The 22,483-nt window shown below is 35.5% G+C and overlaps 1 pseudogene; it reads right to left on the bottom strand.

The window, feature by feature from the left end:
• Positions 1 to 19,883: 19,883 nt before the first annotated feature.
• LOC136978010 (general transcription factor II-I repeat domain-containing protein 2B pseudogene) lies at positions 19,884 to 21,683 on the bottom strand (annotated as a pseudogene).
• Positions 21,684 to 22,483: the final 800 nt, after the last annotated feature.

Raw genomic sequence — 22,483 nt, 5'->3', positions numbered from 1 at the left:
AAATTTTTGTAGGATAAGTATTGTAGGAAATGGCTTATATACCTATAGAAACTGTGTTCATAAAGTGTAGAAAATGCGCTGAAAATTAATGGCAGCCAAATGGATTCCCTGGGAAAAGTATCAAAGATGTTGGATTTTTAAAAGTTTTGAGTATAAGTACAACTGATTTGTATTGCGAAGAATTTTAATGCTGTGTCGTTGACGTCGGATCCTCCAAGGAAAGGTCGGCGTCGATTGTATATTGTATGTATTTTTTAATATCTTGTCGTCGGTTTGAAAGTTGTTAACCATCTGTCTCTAGCTGGAATATTAAAAAAAAAGGATTTTTTGGACTGACCCAAAATTATTTGTATGGTCAAAACTTGATTTAATCAAAAACTTTATCCTTGGGACTTTGTTATTTTTTAATTTTCCTTTTGTTGATTTTAAATCTCTGTTTATAAATTTCAAACTATAAAAGATGCGCGTAGCTGCACGGCATTTTAAGCAAATTTTCAACAGAGCAACAACATAACACAAGATTCAGGCACCGAAACCGAGTGACTTATGTTCTCTACAATATTCCGAAGTAGGCCTGGCATGTGCATGTTTGTTTCAGATTCTTCTATAAAAATGTTTTGGCACTTTTGAATAAAATCACAAAAATCCATAACTTCGATATTTACTTCGTCCCGTACTTTATTAAATCTGTAATGCGCAGTCCGGAAACGTTTCTGAAGCTTCGTGCCAATTTTATCGTCTAGCGATTTCCCTTGCTAGCGTCTGTTACAAAGTCGCACGTGCACAGATTAACATAGGGGACATCGTTACCTCACACGAAACTACTTGTCGCTTATACTGTTTTATCAGATCCGGGCTATAATAAAAGAAAGGCTGAAGTTGAGAAGATATTGCAGTAAGATAACAATCAAAAATATAGACAAAAGCGTGGAATATAGTTGTCATTTTAAACAAACAAAACGAATGAAATTAAAGTCGAAGAAAATGATTGATCTGGGCTACGCGAGTGGTTGACAAAATAATTCGCTGATGGTCCGAATATTTCTATTTATAAATAAAATGTACATCGGAGGATAGAAAAGAAGTTGAGGCAACGTGGCACTGACAGTGGCTATTGGCGCCGAACCGACCTCTTGACTTCGGCAACCAAAAGGAAACGAACCCCAGCAATTTGGATTTGGAAAGAAGGCGGTTGTCACCGTTTTGAATGTATAAATCCGATGGCCACGTGGGTAATTGTTCATTCGAACCAATTAAATCGTAACCAGCGGCGAATCCTGACCAAAATTTTTTGGGCATGCTGAAAGTTATAATAAGAATAATAGGCACTAAACATATGCAGAAACGTTATTTGGTGCAAATAAAAAGTATGGACTATTATAAAACCCATTATATCTACACATGAAATATATAAAATACCAGCATATGAGCCCGGCGTTGCCCGGGAAAAAACAACAACAAAGATAAAGATTAGATTATCATCTTAGATTATTTCTTACTTCCATCCTTCTATTCTAGTAGCTCGGGACGTTCCCTAGTGGGCGTTCTAGCAGCAGCGGTGTCATTCCGTGGTATAAATAATAAATTCCTATTACAAATGAAAATAATAATATAATGAATTTCTCATGGCATACCTTACTAAAAGGCAGTCAAAAACGCAAAATCCGCATCAAATAATAATATACTGCATTTATTGTTAATTTAAATAATAGCTAGGGGTGCCCCTAGTTGCCGTTTTTGGCATATTGTGACAGAACAGTTTTTCAGCTTTATATAGTAGATATTATAATGAAAGAGTATTAGCAATTTATGATAATAATTCAGTTTTTGTGGGCCCCTGACACGGGAGGCCCAGGGTTTAAGCCCTATTAGTCCGTATGTAGATTCGCCCCTGTACACAACACATGTATGCTGACTGGGTGCCGCGAGCTTTCGATACAATCTGGTCGTATTAAATGCTTCGAATATCGTCATGCGCGCCCATTTGTTTGCTGCGCAAAGCCTCCAAACGAGCGAGCTATCGAATTCCCGCAAGCATGGCACTGACTTAAAACGGCTAGCCGCTAGCTGCTCGTGTAAAAAGAAACACAAATGATAAAAGAGTTTACACGTCAGAATAAATTATTATTGGCATATCTCATATAAAACGTAAATATATTGACAGTGAAAACTTTCTCTTAAGCATGCCGGGCATGCTAAGCAAGCTCAGAAAATTCGCCCCTAATCGTAACACTTGACTTTTGAAAAATCGACAATTAAGAGGAAGGAACGAAAAACGCCCGAAACGCCGAAAGACGAAATATTAATTCCTTACCTCAGTATTTTTCTCTTTCTTTTCCGTAATAAACCACTAATCCACGTCCCTCGACTTTTCTCCTGCAAAAAAAGAACCAAACTAATTTGTATATTTTCTTACACGGCAGGAAAGAGGAAATGCTGTAGGTCACTCGTTAATTCCCTCACAGAGGCGTCTCCGTCTGGCCTTCCGTCTTAAAATTATTAACGTCGGCAGTAGTGCCCCGACATGGTAAAGAAGAAGACATCCATGGTTTCAAATTATTCGATGGTCGATTAAAACCGTTGGAAAAACATCGATGTTCTTTTTATAAGTTAAACGCTTAAATTTAAAACAATAAAAACCTGAGATGCATTGTCATTGACGATAGAAGAAAGTATAGCTATTCGCTTGTACTCCGGAAGGAGAAGAGGGTGATCGCACAGCGGCCGAAGAACCCGCTTTATAGAAGACGGCCCACGCGAGGAAGACAGAGAGGTCACGAAGCGACCAAAGCCTCATAGGAGACGGCCAACGCAAGAGAAGACTTTTGACGGGAAGCTGGCGTCATCTGCAAAAAGGAAAACCCGGAAAAACTTCTGCTGCCAGCCCGTTCGAGTGAGACGTGAACCCTCCAACCTAAGATGCATAAAGATATCAAAGTTTAAAACAATAAGAAATTATAAAAGGAACGGAATGTTAATACGTATTCTGATTAATATTTAATCATCTTTTCTGAATAATTGGTTTGATGGCTGGTGGTGGCACATTGGCTGTTCTTACTATAGTTTATTTTTAGATACGCACTCACCACATAAAATGTACTCATTCCTTACTAAATAAAAATGTATTACAATACAGAATTTTTAATAAACTGTTTGATTTTACAAACTTTGTAATTCACTGACAGACAGTGAATTTAAAACGAAATACATGTTTAAACTTGGCTAGAAGAAAATTGCTGTCTAAACTGTGGCAAGTGAGAAACGCCGTCTCTGCAATGAAATATTTCTGAACCGCGATGTAAACCGCTGTCGGCGTCTAAACGGTGTCTTCGCAATCGGCCCTAGGAGTGCGGTGGTGGGTTCGAACCTCTCTCGGATGGGCTGGTCACATGCAGTTTTTCGAGTTTTTTCCACGTCTGTAACGCCTGGACAGGGGTCAATTTCTCTTAAAACACTTCCCGGAAGGCATTATTTTTCCCGCCTGCGTATGGCCATTCCATCTATAAGGGGGTAATCGGACGTATGCGTATTCTCGTTTTCGAAGTAAATAACCTACATGAGCTGCACACTCCATATTAACCATTGTATGAAAGAAAGAACTGTCCGCTTGGTTTATACTTACTCCATGGCTGTATCGTTACGCTCCAACGCTACAAAATTGGGACGTAAATTAATTAACAACTTCTGTGTTTTTTGTAGAAAATTTTTGAAATTTTTCAGGAAAGTTCGTTAATTAACTGGATCGATCCGATTAAATTTTGGTGGTTAAAGGTTGACGGGATAGGGAGATAATGGGGATCGTGTGTATCTCCGGTACGGTTGAACTTCGTGACTTTTTACTCGTTATTAGCATTTATAATTTTTTTTACGAAACCCGTCTCAATCCTCAAAATTAAGTTTTCGACCATTTTATAATAGTTTAAAATATAAAGAGCTTTTAAATAAAATATAACAGATGGTGCCACCAAAATTTTAAATGTCGGTAAAGTTAATCAACTCGTTGCTGAATTTTTATGTTTGCAAAAATAGCTAAATATTTCGATGTATATACAAATTATATATGTAAGAATTGTTACGAAAATTTATATATCGTAATTTATTTCCATGTAAATGTCTTGGAAACTGCCCTAAATAAAGTTGTTTCTTCGTTTGTATTTTTATAATTTTTTGTTTTAATAAAAATATATATATTTTTTAAATTTATAGTTTTATTTTATTCCCCAATCTCATTTCATTTGAGATCGGTTATAACTGTGTTAAAAGTTACTGTGATAATATATATACTGTATATGTAGAAAATCGCAGGGCCAGGCAGTTAAAGCAACCCATCGCCTCGAGAAATCTGGGACAGAATGTAAACAAGAAACTCCTGAAATTTCTCACGAGCCATCTATAATATTTCCATTCCTTGTTACTCGATCGTCTCCATTATTGGCTTGGCCGAAACTCATAATAGACACGAGAAAAGCTCTCTTGATGCGCAATGGGTGAAAGAGAAAAAAAAACTCGTGGGAATTGTCGGAAAAAATAAATGTGTATATATGGAAAATAGTACATTTAAAATATAATTAGAAAATTTGTGTAATTTTTAAACTCACTTTTAGATAAGAATGGACGGATATTTAACGATTCCATTTTTATTTATACGTTTCATAGTTTCTAAGGTTAGGGTTTTTTGAATGAGTTGTTAGCTTTAAGTTTCGTCGTTTTTATGGTTTTTTTTACGTTGTCAAGCATTAAATTACTATTTCGGTTCATTCCTTTACAGTTAAATTGGTTCACATTGTTTATAAACTTATAAATAACTCTACACGTGTACGCAACGTCATCAAAGACTGAAACAATTATTCGATTGGTGCTCGAGTCAAACAGCAGAATTGTTTTATCTTAGGTAATAATCATTCGTTAGTAGTAAGATAGAATGTAATTATTGTAAACATATAACAAAAAACTAAACACTTATCGAACTTTATATATTTAATATGAATCACATTTCCACACCACGTAGACGATGTCGCGTCAACACCTCTCAGTTGACACCGTCGTAAATACGTGTAACAAGTTTTAATGTAAACTTCTCGGATTATATTAAAGCTAGAATGAAGAGGTTAGTTCCTTAAACAAACGATTAAACGTTTGTCATTATATTAAAAAAATTTTTTTAATGTAAAAGATTCGAATTTTTATTATTTTGAGTTTTTTTTAATCATCAATCAGAAAAATACAGAGATGATTAAAACAAAGATGTTTCCGAATAAAATCAAAAATCTTCTGCAAATTTGACGAAAAGTTTATTTAATATTACAACTTGCCGATGGCTTCTTTTTCTGGCCGTTATACTTCGAAAACTTCGAGTTATCGTGTGATATTCCGAGGTTCGAGGTGATGCTGAATGTCGGGTTTTGAGAATCGGGCGTGGTACAAAGCTATTTGCAGGGTCCGTACAGATCTGGAAAGTCAGGGAATTCGCAAATATCGCAGAATCGGTCCGTCACTCTCGCTCGTCTTTAAATTCGGTTCGGTGTAGGGAGGTTTACGAAAACCGGAGCGACCAAACAATTGGCAATCCGACGACAAAAAAAGCACCAATATATGAACGACTCTGGTACCGATAAAAAACGCTTTTCCACGGTTTAAGCACGTCAAAGATGATAAAACTTTTATATTGTGTCTATTTTGCAATTACGTAAAGAAAGAGAAAATAATTAAAAAGGAGAATTAAATAACACTTATAAAACAGGAAAAAAATCTGTTAAATTCAAATGATGGTCTGAAATTAAATGCGTTGGAATCCAGTAAATAATTTGTGTAAACTACAGCGTTATGTTTAAAACTAATTCTGGTAGTAGCATACTTAAAGCGCTCAAGAGGCAAAAGTTGTAAGGTCAAAGTTGGAAAAATATATTTTTTTTAAACTGCGACAAAAATCCAAAATGTAAATCATTCGATATTTTTTTTAAAAACTTAAATAATTGTTTAATTTTGACGTAGCCTGGTAAATAATGAAACTGGAAATATTATTAATGAAAAATTAAGAAGTTTTAAACGTAAATAGTTTAATTGTAAGCAATTACTAATATAAAAGCCATGGTCTGCGTGTCAATTCCTTATAACTCCCGCAATTTTTGTCCAAATTTTGGTTATATTCGGTTTAAAGTATAGGCTACTTTTTTGCGGAAATATTAGATATAAAATAAACGTCGGATAGTCAATCGCAATTACGTTGCAGTGACGTCGCTGACCACGTGACGTTCTTGCTCCACCAGGAAATTTCATTTTTAAATATTTTGGCAAAAGACGTATTTTAAACTTACTTCATTGAATTTAATATTTAAACTTTAAAAATAATGATATGTCCTGTCACTTCTACAATAAATTTTTAAAAATATTTTCATAGTGACCACGTGACATTCTATTATCCAATCGCAAGTAACGATTTAACCAACTAGTTATTTAGAAGGTATTATTGCTAATCTATCGTAAAGGTGATACATACAATTTGTGTTTGTTTTGTCGAAAGACTATTTTGTCGGTAAAAATGCCTAGGGCAGGGGTTCTAAATCTTTTTTATACTGCGACTCCCTTTACACGCTGTAATTTTTTGTGACTCTCTTTTAAAAGAAGATACTTACGTGTAGCTCTAGCAGACATTAAAATTACTTTATTATTCAAGGAAAACTCCAAAGAATATAGAATCTCAATAATTATTATTTATTAGAAAGCATAACAGTACAATTAATGAGAAGGATGAGCTTGCTTTTCTGAGCATAACTTCTCAAATCGGGGCTGAAGTTTTGAAATGGCTACTCTCATTCCTTTTTCTAAATTTATTTGGGAGCTGTATTTCGACTCGAATACTGCAACTGCAGAAAAGCCAGTTTCACACAAGTAGGGGAGAGCGGGGCTAAAAGTTCCCGGGGTAAGTTGTTCCGATTGAAATAGCTCCACAAGGAAAAAATATATATATAATTAGTAAATATGTCATGAAATCGAACGTTTTTGCGCACCGACGGCAGCTATCTTAATCAGGCCAGTGACGTCCGGTATATTGGAAAGAGAGCCTGTACTGTACGTCGCTGATCCACATAAGTAAATATTTTCGTATTTGATATTTTTGGTATATCTGGCGAATTTAAATAATTAGCGATTAGTTGTTTGGTATTTTTATTCAAAAATATATCGAGTATCTCGATATACTACGCTAAAACTGTATATGTCTCGTAACCTAATCTAGTAGTTGCTGTTTTAAACCCATGTGTTATCGGGGCTAGATGTTCCCTTCTTTGGGGGCATGTTGTGACCTCGGAACAACTTGCCCCAGTTCATCTGTACCGGTAATGCAGTAAAAATAATGGTTTTTTTTTTCCTTTTGCAGTATGCGGACTTATATTCGAAAAACAACACGGGGTTCTGATATCTCAGGAGTTGATGCAAAGAGCTGCAGATGCAGTTATTAAAGATGGTTAAAAAATAAAAACTGTTGCCAGAGAATTAGATATTTGTCATATGACGTTATATAGATTTGTAAAGAAGTTGAAATCTGGAGTAGAAAACGCTGCGATTGGCTACAAAAAAGTAAGATTGGTCTTTATTGAAGAGCAGGAAAACAAGTTAGCAGAGTATTTGTTAAATGTAAGCTTTACTGACGAAAGACAAATCTTGGATCAGCCAGGGTCATCGGGAGTTGTAAATTTGCCTGCAACTTCTGGTGTTATACAAGAACTTGGAAAGGATGTTCCTTTTTCCTCTTTTCTTTAAGTAAAAGTTATAAATGTTGAAACGTAAAAATGTTTTGTTTATAATAAATTTAAGAAAAACAACTAATTATTCATAAGATATTATTGATTAGTCTTTAAATACATACTTAGTTAAATAAGTTATTGTTTTTTTTTTTACATATTACACCTTCCATAGATCTTGTAACAACTTGCCCCACCCTCTTAACAACTAGCCCCGAACCGGGGTAAGTTGTTACTTTCCGACTTTAGGTATTGTATTATTAATTATTAAAAAAAACTTACAAAAAATCAACCCCAAAAACTGTATTTATAGCAAAGTTAGATATATTACTAAATTTTAATCTCTTAATACTTATGCTAGAATTATGTTTCCTTAACAAAATATAAGGTTGATTAAAAAACGGAACTTGTAGCCCCGCTCTCACCTACGACGTAGCAAACGGTAAAAGAATCTTTATAGCTGTAGTACTGATAGTAGGATATAATTGGAATTTTTTCTCCAAACTTCAAATAGTTTTTCTTTATCGAATCGTAGTTTTAAGCTCGTATCACAAGATAGTTCTAACAGATGTTCTTCATCGACTGTTGAAAGTGTAGATGGGGGTGGAGTCGATTGGAATGGGTCTCTAATCCAATCGTATTGATCTAGATTCTTCGGAAAATATGTATCAAAATGGGTGCTTAATGTTGATAAGTGTTGGATAAATATCAATTGCAAACTTGGCTCCATATTTTGAATAGATTTTTCTTGCAGAAAGCCATTTAAAACAGGAAAACAGTCAGTATTTCCTTGCTCCTCTTCTATTTTTCTTTTCCACAACAGCAACTTCTTTTTAAACGCTGCAATTTTATCAGACAGTTGCAATATATGCGTTTCGTTTCCCTGCAGCGATTTATTAAGGACATTTAATTTCTCAAATATGTCACGAAAATACCGATTTTTTAATAAAAATGGCGTATCTTTAAATTTTTCTGCGTCACGATGCGATTCGATCAATAAATACGTGCACAAGTCATTTTTTAATTCGTAAACACGAGAGAGTACGTTATTTCTCGACAACCAGCGAAAGTTACGAAAGTTACAGTAATAAAGTAAAGATGTATGCTCGGCACCCAAATCTTCACAAAGCTTTTGGAAAAATCTTGCCTTCACGGGTCTTGTTTTTATAAAGTTTACCACTTTAATAATTTTATCCAACACAAGATTTAATTCGGATAAAATATTTTTTGTAGCCAGGGCCTCCCTATGTATGACGCAATGTGTCCATTTTACATTTGGAGCCTTAGTTTTAATGAGTGCTCGAAGTCCTCCATACTGCCCTGACATTGCGCGAGCGCCATCCGTACACACACCGACACAGTTCTCCAATTGAATGCTATTTTCTTCCGTGTATGAATCTATGATCGCAAACAAATCACTAGCCTTCCCGGTATCAGTCATTTCTTTGCAAAATAACAATCCTCACAAACATTTGTTTCTTCCATGTACTGTACCGCACGTAACGTATTAATTGAGCGTCATTATTACTGTCAGTCGCTTCATCCCGTTGAATGGCAAGTAAACCAAAAACTTTTTCCAGGATTTGCTCATTAATGTCTTTATCTATGTCTGAATGCGACGACTAATCGTATTATTAGAAAGAGGAATACTTTTTATTTCTTTAGCCACCGATTCTCCAATCATCACCGATACCGTATCAATCGCTGCAGGTAAAATAAGACCTTCGACAATCGCGTGTGGTTTTTTTGCATTTGGCAATACGTTGAGCGACCTTGTAAGAGGCGAGCAGTGCTTTAAAAGGAATAGAATCTCTGGAAAACAAGGATGTCGACTGATTTTTCAGTTCTCGCAATTTTCTTAGAAAAAAATCTCGCGGTTTTTCTTGTAAATTACTGTGAATTGTTTCTAAATAACGTTTCAATTTACTAGGAAGCATACTTTCGGCTGCCAGCACTTTATGACAAACAACACATTGGGATAGTTTCACATTTCCTTTGCTAACGTAGCTAGATCCAAAATCTAAATATTGGTCATCATATTTTCTGTACTTTTTTCGTATTTTTACAGTTTTCTTTATACTCTTTCCCGAATCTTCGACACGTTTTCTATTTATTTGAATAAAGTTATCCATTTTACGATGCGTAAATTAAATACAACACACTTGAAATCAAAACACTGATTTATCAACGCTTGTAATCGACGAAAACAAAAGACTGAACAAAAGAGCGGGAAAATGGAAGCGCAGGGTGATGAGATGCATGCGCCGCGCACTCATTCATTACGTCGCATGCAGGCGACCTGTGGGTATCGTTTCGCGACTCCCCTAGGATAGCGCCGCGCCGCCCCCAGGGCGTCGCGACGCACAGTTTGGGAAGCCCTGGCCTAGGGAAAAGCGTAAAATTGATCGGTAACTAATAAATCTAAAAGAAAAAGAACAACGGAGGCTCCCGAACTCCGACTCCAGCAACATCGAGTACGAATGGCTGTGTCGAGGGCTACAGAAAAGGTATCAAAAGGTCAAGCCCACCAGTGACACTGCGGTTACGTTCCCCGAACACTGGTCGTGAGTCCGGGACTGGGTAGCTTCATGGAGTTTTCCGGATTTTCTAGCCTAAATAGGGAACAGTTACCCTAAAACAACGATCTCAACCTTCACGACCCCACGATCTCAACCTTCTTAGCTCCGCGATCCCCAAATAGTAAATATAAATAAAATTAATATCTCACGACCCAAACGAATAATAACAGTAAGCCTTACTACTACCAATTGAATTTTGACTGTAATTATAAATGTAATTTTTTTTAAATATTATATAATCACATTGCACTAATTTTATATATTAAGAAAATACCGCGAGTATAAAAAATGTACTACAACTATTCCTATTATTTTATGTCGCTGCGCTTATAGCGACGGGTATGAACTCTTTGTAATTTGATTTCCTTCAGTAATACTCGCTGCGAGAGCATGTTTGAACATGCATATGGAAGCGTTTGAACAAGTCGTGCTGTCACTAGTATAAAAGAGGCGCTGGCGATTGCATCACTTCAGTTAAGTTTCAAATGCAAAGCGTGCGTCTGGTGCTTCTATTTTAGTGTGCGGTCAACAGTGAAACTGAATGTTTTTTAAAATTTCTGACGCGAAATGGATAAATTTGTGAAAAAACAAAGTGAATCTACATCCAGTGAATCGACTGGTAAAAAGACAAGGTTGTACAATGACAGTTATTTAAATTATGGTTTCACCCACGACCCCCAGGTTGAGAAACGCTGCCCTAAAAAGACCGCCCGGAAGGCATTTTCCAGTTCTTCGCGAATAATTTTGTATGGTCGAAAAAAACGGTCTGAAGAATAAGCGCCTATGCAATAACCTCTATATTAATTAATCCCGATACGATAGAGAGACAGAACAACGTCAAGCTCGACTGTAAAGCCTTTGTCAATTCAATCTCTATTTTTTCAAAAGAAAATATCCCTTCACGCTAGACGGGAGAATTTCTAGTACCAAAATAATTTTGTAAAATTACCGCTTAGAAGAATTTACAATTGTAACTTTAATTTACAGGAGAACCGAAGAGGGCCAAACTAGAAATTTGGCCAAAATGAATATTGTAAAAACAAGTACGTTATTAAAAAAACATCTTTCTGAAAGCAATAATTGTCCATTAAGGTCTCGATAGTTACGGCCGGATGACCGAGTGGTCAAGGTAACAGCCTACCGTTCTGGGGGACCCAGGACGGGTCGAAAAATCTCAGGAATTTTTCGGGATGGTCCGTCCGAATATGTAGGGTTCCGTCTCTCAGCACTCGGCCGAACTCGTAATGGGCTTGTTAAAAAAAGGCCCTCGTAGTGCTCACAGAACGGAAAAAGTTAAAAAAAAGTTCTGAATAGTAAGTGCTTAACGAATGCATCTAGATTATCTCGTAATATTAACTACACTATTTTAGTGTTTATATTAATTACTGTATTACAAAATCCACCCCTCATTGTCTCATAATAATATTTATTATTGGTAAGTATCACTTTTGAAAAATGTTTTCCGATAAATGCTGAATCCTTAAAGACGGAGGCATTTCACTACTTCTTTCCCTTTGTCAAAATCTACGCGTCGGTACGATCTAAACCAGTAAGGTTTCGTATCGGGCACGCGGTCTCGATGATTTTTTCAAATTTATATTTCTAACATCTTGCGAGAACTAAAACAGAAAAATTCAAACGTCTAACTGTTTACGTAAGTCGTAAAGGCCCCGCAACTAAAGAACCTTTATTAGAGCCTATTTTTAAATTACAATAAATTTTTGTTCACGGAATAATATCGAATACAGCCCGCATCCAATTTACATCAATGTGACTGGCCCTTCGCTGCGTTTGAGTTCGATACCCGTGATCTAGGCTAACCGAATTTTTGTTTTTCCTCCGTTTGGTTTATCCGATTACGGCAACACGACGGGTGAGCGATCCGCCGAGGAAAACGTCTCCCGGGAGGACTTTCTATGGGAAAACGCTCTCCGTTTACGTGTTACAAACGCCAAGAAAACCCAAAAAACTTCCCGTGGCCGGGCGCCAACCCTCCACCGACCACCGGCGTTCGGCAGACGGCCGGATGGCCGAGCGGTCAAAGTGGCAGCCTACTGCTCTGGAGGACCCGGAATCGAATCCAGACGGGTGGAAAAATCCCCAGGAATTTTTGCGCCGAGTGGTCCTTCCGGATATTTCGAGCCCCGTCCCTCACCACCCGGCCGCCTTTGTAGACCTGGCCAAACCCATAATGGGCTTTCTAAAACAGGCTTTGTTAGTGCCCACAGGGCAAAAAGAGTTAAGAGCTCGGCCACCAATAGACGATTGTTTTCGTCATCCGGATTTATTTCTCGTTTTTTCGTAAATAATATCGAATGGAATAAAATCCACTTCAAAATTACGCCGATTTTTTCGATGCATGGCAAGTAATATTTTAATTTAGTTTAATTCGGGGCGTTATTTTTCGTCGTTTTTAAAACGTAAAAATTCTTTTTATTTTAGTGTTTTTCGAGCCCGTATCTTTTTATTTTGAAGAAACAGAGATGGCAACACGCCTGCGAAACGGAAACAGCGTTCCCGCCACTGGCTTTCGGTTTTTAAAACGAGAATTTTCGCATGTCGGCGGCAGCCATAGACGGACGGTTGGAATGTGAGTATTGAGTGGAATTTTATCTTTAATCTCAGGCATTTTGGCGGTAACTAAGCCGGCGCGACCAACGAACGGACCGTGATGTTTCGGCCAGTCGATTCGGTTTTAGTCGGCGGCATTTTCGAAGGTGGAAAAGTCTGGAAGGTCGGGGAAGTGGAAAGGACCGAAGCGTTTTGGTACAGTCGCGTCTTCGAATGAGACGGTTGGGTTCTTATCGGAGCCGAAGACCGTACTGGCGGGAGCAAAATATTCGAAGGAACCGTATCGCCGCGTGTGACCTTTCGCCAGATGCGACCCCCGAAATCGGGTGGCGCGCCATCGCCGGTCGCGTCGCTCGGTCATCGGCGATGACCGAGCCGATGGCGCACGGACTAAATAAACGCTGCCCTAAAGCGCGTTTATTTAGTCCGTGCGCCTAAATAAACGCGCGTGTACTTATTTAGTCCGTGCGCCTATGGCGGCTTTGACTGTTTGTGGATTTTTTCCACGGTTATAGTTTTAGGGGTTTTGGGAATGGCCCACCCCAGTGTGGGTGCTTCGGTTCTGGAATTGCCGGAACCGAAGCTCGCGGCTACGCGCGGAGAGGATCTTCATGCTTTTCGGTTTTCGTGTGCACCGATGCGGTGTGCCGATGCCTGGTAAAAACCCATCTTTTGTGGAGAACTTCTTGCAAAGGGTCGTGTATAAAAGCGTGGTGTTTTTACTTTTTTTCTTGTATAGGGCAGTCTTATGCTTACGGAGGGCAGGCAATGCCTGGTTCGGAGTTCGCAGTTTACTCTCTTTGATTTGTTTAAGCGTAAAATTTTCCCGACTGTTCGATCCGATAATTTGGCTTTCCCGGTCAAAATGTACAAGGTGTGTTGCACCGAGTTGCGCGTTACATTCATCGGTCGTGTTTCGACCGTGTACGAGTGTGGATGGAATTTGTTGGCCCGCCCTGCGTTGAAATTGTGGCGTCGATTCCGAGGTCTTGAGATGCTTCGGGCCGTGCTGGTCCCATCCGCTCCGAGTCGTAGAGTCGTTTCCGCTCTTCGTGGCGTCGTCGTTCCTGTCGGGTCCGGCAGGTTTGCTTGCAAAATTGCGGCCCCCACATGTGTTTTTGGTAAGGAAGCTTTGGTGCAGACTGACTGCAACTCGTTTTGAATGAAACGGGCCGTCTTTGGTCCGCTCGTTCGGTTACGTTAAAGATAGTTTGTCGGGCAGTGCCCCGAGAGGAATTGCGGAACCGGACGGGTGGGTCGATGCCTTGGGAGAGACGACGGCAAGTTACGCGAAACGACGTTCGACTCTAGAAGTGAGAAAATATGTTATATTTTCTGAGATGTTTGCCGGGATCGATAATCTGGTTCGACATAGACTGATTCTGGATTAGAGGTTTTCCTGTACGTTTTAAACATTACAAGAGAATAATTATAATTACAAAAGAAATAAATGCTGCAATAAAATTGATGCACGATTAAGTTAAGTTTCCAAATTGTCCAAAAAAGAAATTTTTCGGAATTATTCCTTTGTTTTACAGGTCATTTTAGGTAAAATATTTGATGGAAAATGAGACGTTTGTATTTTTCTACACATCTTGTACTGCTATGGATTTTCTGAAATTTGGTCATTACAGATTCGTATCTTTATTTTGGACATTATGGAAGTAAGAGTAATGGAGGAGTTTTTCAGAAGTGTACATTAGGTAAAAAAATAATAAATCGGACAATTTATGATGCCAAAGACTTCCCAAAGATGCGAATTTGCCAAACTTTTCCCTATTACTTTGTGGGCAGACGAAGCATTCCCCTTATGAAGAAATATAACGAGACCGTACCCTCGTAAATCTAATTTCTGTCTCTCGGAGCGTATTTTTAACTATCGTTTGAGTCGAGCTCGATGTGATGTTAAAAATGCATTTGGTATTTTACTATTACATTTTAGAATATTTTAACCATCTCTGAAATTACACGAAAATGTAACCTTGCCGAAGATTGTTCCTGCTTCCATTGTACTACGTAATTTTTTAATCGAAAGCAGCACTATGTACTGTCCGACGAATTTTGTCGACATAGAAGATTTGGCTCGTTTGGTCGATCCGGGGCGTGGGTGTGACGAGCAGAAACATTTACGTAAATGTAGTAGGCAAGGATCTAACACTTATAGCAGTGATGCAAAAGTGCTATGCAACAAACTTGCCCAATATTTAGGTACCAAAGGTACTGTGGAATGGCAGGATAGCTGTGTATATCGAGGTCTTCGTTAAATTTTTATGATGTAAAAATATCTTTTAAAAATTGTTTTGTATATATCGAAGTAATGATTTATATACATGGTTTATTTTAAAAGTATATGCTAAATTATTTACTTATTGTGTTGTTTATGTATTTCTTGTTTCAAACAAATAATTTAGTATTTTTCAATACCTCGTGTCTATCTTTATTTGTATAATTCCCGTAATCTTATATGAAGATTATCGCAAAATCTGTTTTTCGTAGAAACTTTTATTGGTTCCTTTGATGTATTGCCAAATTTTTCTGTATATTTGAAATTAAGTAGTTTGTGGTCTAGTGTCCAATAATAATAATAATAATAATAATAATAATAATGGGATATAATAATAATAATAATTGGAAGTTTATTAAAGCCTATAATTCAGTTATTTCTAATTTACAAACTGACTAAAAATGAAGCAGACAAGAAACCATACATTTTTCATTTGATCATCCAGTAGGGAGCTATTCACCAGTTACCTAAATCTATACTATAAAAACTATAAAATGGGCATGATATAAATCTTACATACATTTAGATCTATTCCATTTTATAAGATTTATATTATTTTCATTTTATAAGAATGTTTAACTTATTTAAAAAAAGAGACTGATCTGTTACCATCAGATTTGTTTAAAATGTTATATCAGAAATTGCAAACTAATTCTAGTAAGCATTGAGTTGGCCATGTTTTTTATATTTTGGATATGGATTTTCTACAGAGCTGTTTGAATGTGGTGAAAATATGAGCTACCAATTAATCCAGATCTCGTGGATTTCAAGATCATAGCCATTTAATTTAGTAGTTTATGGCAACTTCAGATATGCTTTTTTTTTTTTTTTTTTTTTTTTTTTCAGGATAGTTATCCTTTGAAGAAAGTGTTTTTTCGTGATCATTCTGATTGTTTTAGTTATAATTATACTTTATTTAATTTGTTACAGGATTTTAACTAATACTACTATTAAATTATATGAGGGCGAGTTAAAAAGTAAGTTGCATTTGTACCAAAATTAAGTGTGAAACGTACAGGCCAAAAAGTTTTATTTGTGTGAATGTACAATCCAGGCACTACTTTTCAACATAATCACCAAGGCCCATAGGGCATTAATTAATGATATTAAGGTTGTGTATTGTAATTTGTTTGATGTTGAATTTAATTCTTTTACGTTACTATTGGAAAATGATGATTATCGACATCCACCGAACAAAAACTATACGGTAGGTGTCAGATATTCTTGGCACGAGATATAAATGAAGTTAAAACTATGAATGGTACATTATTATTTTAGATTATCTACACGTCGTTAACTATTTATTTCTTAATTTACTGTTTAACAGTCTCGTCCGGATGCTAAAAGTGTACCGTGAAAACCCAGATGAGAGTAGTCTGTAACCCCAACTCTAAATAAAATGTATGCATTATGGATGAGGGGGGTTAGAAGTTGATATCAAACTGATATATTTTTTTATTGATATGTTTGTTTCTGTAACTTTGGATTTTTAAAATAACTCAACTTTTAGACAGTTTTTATTGTTGAAAATAATTATTGTACCAAATGCAATTAATTTAAATTTATATGTTCTAACAATACAGCGTTCCTCTTTCAAGGTATGTCTAGGGCAAATGTATTTTGTGCACTTTGTACAAGATTTCATATATTTTCTGTCTTCTGATCTTGGACATAGAATTTCCTGAATATATTCTGAAGATATCCACCAACCAAAGCCGAATATAATCGGGCGAGAAATGGCTATAATAATAATAATCAATAGACAATTTGACATTAGAGGTAGACGTTAGGCGCCGTCTCTTAATAAATTTAATAATTGGTTGGTGGATAGCTTTACATGTATTGGGTGTAGTAAAGATGTTTGATTATTATGAAGATGCTGTGAAATGGCAAAATAGCTGTGTATATCAAGAGTTTTATTCTAAAAAGCCTGTTATGTAAATTTTATAGTGTAAAAATGAAAAATAAATGATTAACAACTTTTTGTATATATAAAATTTTTTATTCTTTTAAATATTCCTTTTTTTCTTCTAATTTGAGCATCATTAACTCGATAATTTTCATGGCATGATGTCTATCTTTTTTACTAAGTTCTTGTAGTCTTAATGTTCAGACTTACACAGAAATAGTCAATTCTGTCTTCTTTTTCCATTTCGGTTATAAGTTTGGATTTTGCAATAAAAGTTTAGTGCAACATCAACATGTCCTCATAACTTCACTTTATCCAACACCGGAATGTAATCAGTTACGTACTTCAAAGCCTGTTACTGGTGTGCAGTTAACACACCAATAACAGGCTTTGAGGTACACAACATATCCTCATTTTTTTTTAATGTTTTTTGTTTTTCTTACAGGGGCTGATTTCAGACATGTTGTTTTCAGATGTCTGATCTCTAATAACAACAATAATTGTTATTATCTACTACAGTTGTTTGTTATAAATTTTAAATAGTGTACAATTTCACTTACAACAGAGTCTTTTTGTGAAATTATCAGAAATGTAGATACAGTCTGTACTGTCAATGTGGTTGGTGGTTGGTTCTGTTGGTTCAGTATCATTTTCTATAGTTCTGTTAAAATAAATTTCTATCATCATTTCCTGATAAATGATTAGTACGCTAAAATTTTATTTAATGGCTTTTTAAGTAATGCACTATTTTAATAATCTAAAGAAATAACTGCTTATTCAATGTTATGTTTGAACTAAGAAATTAAAATACTGATATATAGAATCATTGCAAACTACTAAAACATCTTAAATACATACCGTATTTTACGGACTGTAAGATGCTACAGACTATAAGATGCACCTTAATTTTTAAGCAAGTTTTTTTAAAAAAATACCTATAAGACGCTACGGACTATAAGGCGCACCTGAATTTTAGAGGCAATTTTTCGAAGAAAAAAGTGCGTCTTATAGTCCGTAAAATACGGTATATATTAATTATCATCATCATATCTTTCTGCCTGTAATAAAACTGATCCAAGAAATCCATCATTATATTTTAAATAAGCTCCAGTTTGTGGAGTATACTTGGGAACTACTTGTACCACTCGTATGGCTCTCTCGCATTTTCCTCCTCTCCTTCGTGTATCTCGGTGGTTTTTCCGCCTTTTCTCGGCATCGTCCCCTAATAACATTTAGTAAATTTAATAAAATTAATAATTACATATAGGAATAGTGATAGAAATAGAAAGGACAATAATAATCTAGTATTCGTAACCATCTTCAAATTATGGATAGAATGATAATGTTCTGGTGTCTGTAATGTTTTTACTCTTTGTCGTGCATTCTCCAACTCATCTCCCCTACCTCGTCTCCCTCTTTTGTTCTTCCTTGTCTTCTCTGCAACTCCTTGTTTATTTTCTTAACAGTTCAGGAATTTGACTCATCTAACCCCCACATTCAGCCATTCTGATTGCTGACATTATCCCCAATGTCCTCATCTGACCGGTCAAAAACTTTGTTAGTTGAACTGACTCGTGCTTTCATGTCTGCAGAAGTAGACATCTGCATTGGTCCTTCATGATCACCTACCTTCTCAACTAAATATCTGTCATTTCTTAAAACTTTTATGATTCTGTATGACTAAGAACTTGGGTGGATATTTTAAGTTGGGCCCATACTGCATTCTCTTTATAGCTACAAGAGCATTGACTAAGAATTTGGTGGGGCATTTCCTTTTCTTGTTAAATGTTTTCCTGTTCTCTGCTTGCAGTTTGTTAATGTTCACTTTGCCATTGCTCTAATTTTATCCCTTTCTTCCTCAAAGCACAGAATTTCTTTCTCAATCAGTTCTCGTAGTTTGAGGTTTTTCTTCAAATGCATTTTGGTACCAAACAATTCAAAAGCACACCTATCAATATTTCAGTTATACAAAGAATTGATGTATTTCATTGCCAGATCAATGTGCTTATACCATTCTTCAAGCTTTGGTGCAGACAGTTTAGTAAGCAACAAAATGATAATGCATTCTCTCCATCTGTCTATTGGCTCTTGTAATGCTTGTAGTAATTCGAATATGCACAATGTTTTCTTGCTCTCAATAATTTTTAAAGGCACTTTATATAAATGCTGATTCAGAGTTGAACACAATTCGCTTAGGGTTATCAAATACAATTGCCTGATTTTTCAATTGACTTATAACCAGGGCTTTGGAGCAACCATATTTTTGAGTTGCTCTGCTCTGGCATCAAAGTATTTGCTCCAGCTCTGCTCCATGCTCCAGTTAAAATATTCTTATAGAAATTACACTAAGTTTTTCTTTGATATATAAGTACATGTAAATAAACAAGGTTTTTTTTTATAACTAATTTATTATTAAAAAAATTAACATATAACCTAAAATTTATTCGTTGATTTTAATAAATAAAATGGCAGACAGCAAATCATCCTTCATTGATTGCCTATTATCACGTAAAAGCAATCTTAATCCGGAAAATAGATGCTCAACACTTGCTTGAGAAGTTGGCATGCTTGAAGCGACTCTGCATGCTTTTCTGATGCATTCCGGATAATGGTCAATGGACTTTGAATATATTAACCTTTAATCTCCCCACAGGTCCTCTATTGCAGGGATGGGCAACCTTTTTCTATGTAAGGGCCACATTTGAAACTTCTGAATTAACGCGGGCCGCACATAAGAAAAAAATAAAAAATACGGGTAAATCACAAATATTTATTCATAAATTAACATAGGTATACTGTACTTAATGTGACTGCTGGAATTGATGCGAATGTAATATATCAGATATATTTGGCTGAATATTTGTCATTGCTAATTTTAAATTATTTTTTAGATGAGAGTCTGTTAGCCGATTTCTTGTTTTACTTTTCACTAAATTCATTGCAGAAAAAAACTGTTCGCATACGTAAGTTGTACAAAATAAGGACAGAATTTTTGCCGCATACTTTCTTAAGTTAGGAAATTGATTTTCTTTGATAAAAGTTTTATAAAAATCTACCAAATTTTTTTCTTTAAAAGTATCTTTCAAATCTAAATTACTTTGCAAGTCTATTAACTCCAATTGAAGTTCATTTGGTACGTTTTCTATGTTTACTGAAAAAGGTGCCGTAATTATTCGTATTTCGTTTTCTCGGCTAAGAAATTTTTCGAATCTATTTTTAAATTCTTGTTCTAGTTCTTCGACTTTCTCTGCATATTTAAAATAATTTTTAGGTTCGGTGCGTTCTAATAAAGTGGGGAAAAAGTGACAATTTTTGTTACGCAATTGCGTGCTCCATAATTTGAGCTTGGATATAAATGCTTTTATAAAGGTTATAAATTCAGATATGATAAGATTTTTTCCTTGCATTTTTATATTTAATTCTGACAAATGCATTGTAATATCGACAAAAAACGCAAGATCTGTCAGCCATTCGCAGTCTGAAAGTTCTTTAACAGGTTTTCCTTTCATTTCCATAAATAATTTTATTTCTGGTAAGAGATTGTAAAATCTTTGTAAAACTGAAGATTTGCTTAACCATCTGACGTCAGTAAAATAAACAACGTCATTATTTTCAGCATCAATATCAGACAAAAATTCTTTAAATTGACGATGGTTCAATGCACGACCTCTCAGAAAGTTCACTGTGGATACTACTATATCCATAACATGTTCCATATTAATTTTCTTAGCGCATAAATTCTCCACGTGCAAAACACAATGGCAAATAAATAAATCATTTGGATTTTCGTTTTGTGCTAATTTATTCGAGAGAATACCAATTAAACCGCGTCGCTCTCCTCTGAAAGACTGGGCGCCATCAGTTGTAATTCCACTCAGTTTTAATAGTGAGAGTTCATTTTTATCTAAGGTTTTTTCTAAAGCCCCGTACATAATTTCTCCTGTAGTATTTCCTTTTAGCCCAACTAAATCTAAAAATTCTTCAGTAATGTTTAATTCTGAATCAACGCCTCGAATGAAAATTGCAAGTTGAACCGTATCTGTTATGTCGGTGGATTCATCCAAACAAATGGAAAAATATTCAAAGGCTTTTACTCGTTTTTTTAATGATTCGTCAACATTATCTGCCATTTCATCGATTCTTCTCGCAACTGTTCGTCGAGATAAACTAATATTAGAAAAAATCTTCTTCTGATCAGGACATATAATTTCAACTGCTTTTTCAATACATTGCTTTATAAACATTCCATCAGAATAACAATGAAGAGTTTTTGCCAATAGATTACAAATTTCATAACTGGCTTTTGTAACGGATTCAGATTCATTATTTGTTTTCATTAAGAATGCTTGCTGGGAGGTTACGGCTTTCATCAGTTTTTCCACTTTCTGTTTTCTTAAGTCTCCAGTAAACTGGTCGTATTTATTGGAATGTTTAGTGGTGTAATGCCTTTTAACGTTATATTCCTTAAAAACTGCAATACTTTCCGAACAAATTAAACAAACAAGATTTTTTTCATAATGAATGAAAAAGTAATCATATTTCCACGACTCATTATAAATTCGATTTTCATCTTCAATTTTTCTTTTCTTTCTTGTTGACATCTATAAATTGAGGATAAATAAAATGAATAAAATACTGCACTAATAAATATAGTAAAAGCTCGATGTAACAAACTACTATGGAATTGAAGATATTGGTTCATCACAATGAAAGTCCATTTTATCGCGATAACTCATTACTACGGACTCGTCCGTTATATCGAACAGTATATTATTATATAGTAGAATCACGTTAGAACGGGATCTTGATTAAATTGATTTTCAACTTTAGACTAATTACCACCTGTATCAAAATTGTCTACATAAAAAAAAATATTGTTAGATTAAAGCAAAAAACGAAGAGTAAAAACGGCTACTACTGCTGTACTTTTCTTAATTTAAAATGTTACCCTATTACGCAGCCTAAATTATATCAGACAAAGTAAAAGACTTTTTAGTTTTAGTAGAACTGTCATATTTAAGAAAAGTCTGTTATTTTTCTCTCTCTATCGAAATGTCTGAAGTTGTCTATTTATTCCCAGACATTTCTTTACCAACTTCATCTTGATATTTTCCATCTTAAATCTAACGAAATATATCTATTTTTTGTATTAAATCTAAAGCTTATCGTCTTCTTTTATGATCCATATCTTCGCTTTACAAACAATTGAAATCCACGACGCATCACTCATGGCGAAATGAAACCAAAACTAAACAATGCTGGGCTGCAATTTTTAATCACATTTTTAATTAATCTAATTTTTAAGGTATATGTTCTCCGCCTCAAATTAGTAGTGCCAGTCATTTATCTAACTCCTTTCGGGGGAAATTTTTGAATTGAAATAACGTGACTTCGGTTTTGA

Source organism: Centruroides vittatus, unplaced genomic scaffold (genome assembly GCF_030686945.1).
Source record: "Centruroides vittatus isolate TY-2023 unplaced genomic scaffold, ASM3068694v2 contig_113, whole genome shotgun sequence".
NCBI classification, from domain to species: Eukaryota; Metazoa; Arthropoda; class Arachnida; order Scorpiones; family Buthidae; genus Centruroides; species Centruroides vittatus.
This window is presented reverse-complemented; position numbering and strand designations above follow the sequence as displayed.